The sequence below is a fragment of the Ostrinia nubilalis genome, chromosome W (genome assembly GCF_963855985.1).
Source record: "Ostrinia nubilalis chromosome W, ilOstNubi1.1, whole genome shotgun sequence".
In the NCBI taxonomy this organism is placed as follows: Eukaryota; Metazoa; Arthropoda; class Insecta; order Lepidoptera; family Crambidae; genus Ostrinia; species Ostrinia nubilalis.
In genome coordinates, this window is record NC_087118.1 from 1,566,991 (window position 1) to 1,571,051 (window position 4,061).

Consider the following 4,061-nt stretch of genomic DNA (forward strand, 5'->3'; position numbering starts at 1 on the left):
CGGTTACATGCAAGGTGGTTGACGATCATTTGCTTGATAAGCCCATGCTAATAGGTCAAACTTACTCCGAACAACCCCACATTATAGTTTACAAAGATTCCACTACTTTGAAATTTTTTGACGTTGGTGCGGAAATAGCTTCTAATAGTTACGAAGATGAGGAACGGCAATCAATAAGGATCAGAATGATAGCAAATTGTAAATTATATGGTACAGCTAGTGTTAAAGCAGCTACAGAATATGTTTATACCGGTAACATTTAAGTAGAAACAAAAATCGTAGGAAAGCCGAATGAACAATACATTGTGTTTGGTGGCATTTACAAAGTACAGAATGGTTTATTGAACGTGACGGTAGCACCGTGTACAATTCCATGTTTGGTCCAGGAGAATTTTGTTTTCTCTCGCGCAGAGAAAGTAGAAGTAGTTAAAAGATTGGTTGTAACGACTTCACCAGGACTGAGCAATCCTGAAGAGTCCGATTTTAGTAAGATTGACGAGCACCAAATAAAATTGGGACCGTCAATATCTGAAACAGACAAGTCTCGACTATTAGAAATTTTACGGCGCTATGAGCGCTGCTTTGCTTTCAATCTAAATGAATTAGGTTGTACTGATGCTACTCAGATGAAAATAGAATTAAATAGCGATCGACCGGTAGTTTACAGGCCGTACAGACTTTCTCATCATGAACGGGAAAAAGTACGTACCATGGTGAGCGATATGTTAGGAGCAGGTGTCATTAGGGAATCCGTTTCAAATTATGCCAGTCCAATAATCCTGATTCGAAAAAAGGACGGGATGCTGCGTATGTGCATAGATTATCGGATGCTAAATTCCATAACGGTTAAGGAAAGGTATCCGATGCCAATAATTGAGGATGAGGTGTGTCGGCTAGCTGGGCAGGAATGGTTCATCACCCTGGATCTGATGTCAGGCTACTACCAGGTGCCAATAGCTGAGGAGTGTAAATATTTGACAGCGTTTGTTACTCCGGACGGCCAATACGAGTTTAATCGCATGCCGTTCGGATTAGCAAACGCACCGGCGGTATTTCAGAGGATGATGAACCATGTCCTAGGGGCGGCGCGTTTTGATAAAGCTACCGTGTATATTGATGACGTATTAGTATACGGTAAAGATCCAAATGAAGCCCTTTCAAGGCTCGAGGAGATATTACAGCTTTTGGATGATGCAAATCTAAAACTGAATTTGGCAAAGTGTAGCTTTCTGCAAAATAAAATAGAGTACTTAGGATATGAAATAAGTTCTGCTGGAATGAGGCCTGGTGAAGCGAAAATCCGGTGTGTATCGGATTTTCCACCACCTGACAACGTTCATAAAGTACGTCAATTTTTAGGGCTTGTTAGTTATTTCCGAAAATTTATTAGAGGATTTGCTGAACTAGCTGATCCACTCACCAGACTACTAAAAAAGGACACAAAATGGGAGTGGACAGAGTCTCAAGAACGAGCATTTTCCGACCTTAAATCGAGACTAGTGACTAGACCAGTCCTTGCGATTTATGATCATTCAGCAATCACAGAGCTCCACACCGACGCTAGCCGACTAGGAATCGGGGGAATTCTCCTTCAGCGTGCACCCGATAGTGATGAGCCCCTAAAACCTGTTGCGTACTATAGTAGGCAAACTACCCCAGAGGAGAAAAATTTTCACTCATACGAGCTTGAAACTTTGGCCGTGGTGTGTGCTTTAAAGAAATTTAGAGTATATCTTCTCGGGAAAGAATTTAAGATCGTCACGGACTGTAGTGCCCTGCGCTCAACGTTCTTGAAACGCGACCTCATACCTCGCGTAGCACGGTGGTGGCTTGCGCTACAAGAATTTAACTGCACCGTAGAATATAGAGTAGGCGCGAAAATGGCTCACGCGGACGCACTCTCTAGAAACCCGGTTGTAGACTCTGAGATTAATGACACGGAACAGTTACCTACTATTTTGGCTATTAGCGATGAAGACTGGCTTCTCACTTTACAATTAGGTGACACAGAACTTTTAAGAATTCGGAACATTTTAAATAATGATTTGGATACGAAGGGGCTTGAATATATTAAAGAAAATTATCTGATCAAGGATAATAAACTGTTTAGGTACTTTGATGGGGATAAAAATAATTCCCTTCTTTGCATGGTGACGGAAATTTCCATCATAATATTTAGTCAACAAAAAAAGGTACTCAAAACCCTTGTACTGTAAATTTGTTGTTGCCGGCAACATTTTAAGCGACTATTGCGTACAACAAAACGCAGTTGTCAAAAAAAAACAAACGTCACTGTCAATTACCAGGCCTAGAACTTGTCATTCCGCTGTTTGTTGTGACTGGAAAAAAGGAGCGAGATTTTAGTTTGTTTTATGGAAATAAACGGATATATAAAATACAGTAAAAGTGAAAATGAGTGGAAATAAGGTTTGTTTTCATGTTTTTGTTGTTTTATGTACAATTTATATCAAAACACTGTGAATAAATTTCTCAAAACTATGTGATAGAAATTTACATCTCTATGCAGTAATTTCACTTGTAATGTATGGCAAACATTTTTTTGTAAATGTTTATTTTGTTGTTTTTTAGGGAAACTTGAATGAAAGAGATATTGAAGATTATCTTAATAAGTTACAAGGCGGTTGGCTCTCAGAAGATGACCTCGATGACCAAGATTCCGATGATGAAAACCGCGATTCTGTTGAAGTTATGAGTGTTGCAGGAGGAGAACGACGATGATGATGATGATGGGGATGATGTGGATGAAACTTGTGACATTGATCCTCCTCTTGTAGAAACAGAAGATCAAGAACCCTCTCACCCATCAACTTCATCCAATTTGCAGTCTTCATCCAGTTTTCTATTTGACAAAAGAAGCTTGATTTGGAAAAAAAGGAATCTGGTGTATGACGAAGATAAAATTACTTTCTTGGGGAGTTCTACTGCTTCAGGTGGTCTATCACACCTAGAAACTCCATATCAATGTTTTAAATATTTTATCACTGAAGATTTTATCAAAACATTAGTAGCGGAGACAAATTTATACATAATACAGAGTAATCCCAGTTCATCTATAACAGTTACAGAATGTGATTTGTATAAGTTCTTTGGTATATTATTGTACATGTCAGTAATCAAATTTCCTAGCACAAGATAACTAAAGTCAATAGATATGACAGGACAATAAAAGGAAAAATTGATATTACTTGCCCGTTTATTGTCCAAGAGTACAATAAACATATGGGAGGAGTAGATCTCATGGATAGCTTTTTGGGCAGAAATCATATAACAATAAGGTCTAAAAAGTGGTACTTGCGTATATTTTATCATTTATTTGATCTAGCTATTATAAACTCTTGGATTATATATAAAAAAAATGCTCAAGAAAGAGGTGAACCCAAAAAGAGTCTACTTACAATGGGCCAATTCAGAAATGAATTGGCTTTTGTGCTATGCAACAGAGGACCCACCAAAGACGCTAAAAGAGGTCGTCCTAGTACCAGTTTACTAGAAGAGAAATTACTATAAAAAAAAAGAAAAGGTTCTCCAGCACCACCACCTCCAAAAGACATAAGAAAAGATGGTGCTGAACATTGGCCAACAGTAGGTGGGTCACTCCGGTGCAAATTTCCCAAATGTAAAGGCTATTCCACAATTTCGTGTAGTAAATGTGGCGTCAATTTGTGCTTAAATAAAAATAATAATTGTTTTTTAAATTATCATAAAGAATAAAGAAGATTGAGTAAACAATATTTTTTTTTATTTAGTACTGAGCTAAATTTGTGACAATGCATGATGATGTAAATTTCCATCATATTGTTTTTTACATAATACATATTTTTATTTACATAAGGATTTTTAAAAATATTTTTCCTTTAATCTAGAGCATTAATTACATCGCCCTGATTTATTTTAAAAAAATAGCAAAAATCATGCAAAGAAGGGTTAAGATGGGTGGTTCCTAAAGGTGCTAGGTGGCAGGTATGTCGAATGAACCACGACAATATAGGACATGTAGGTACAGAAAAGACATTAGACCGGATTAAGAAGTATTACTGGTT

The 4,061-nt window shown here is 37.5% G+C and overlaps 1 long non-coding RNA gene across 1 annotated transcript; it reads left to right on the forward strand.

Annotated features, from left to right (window-relative positions):
* Positions 1 to 2,259: 2,259 nt before the first annotated feature.
* Positions 2,260 to 3,750, forward strand: LOC135086352 (uncharacterized). Its single transcript, XR_010260431.1, has 2 exons — positions 2,260 to 2,427; positions 2,590 to 3,750. It is a non-coding gene; the product is annotated as an uncharacterized LOC135086352 (long non-coding RNA).
* The last annotated feature ends 311 nt before the right edge of the window (positions 3,751 to 4,061 follow it).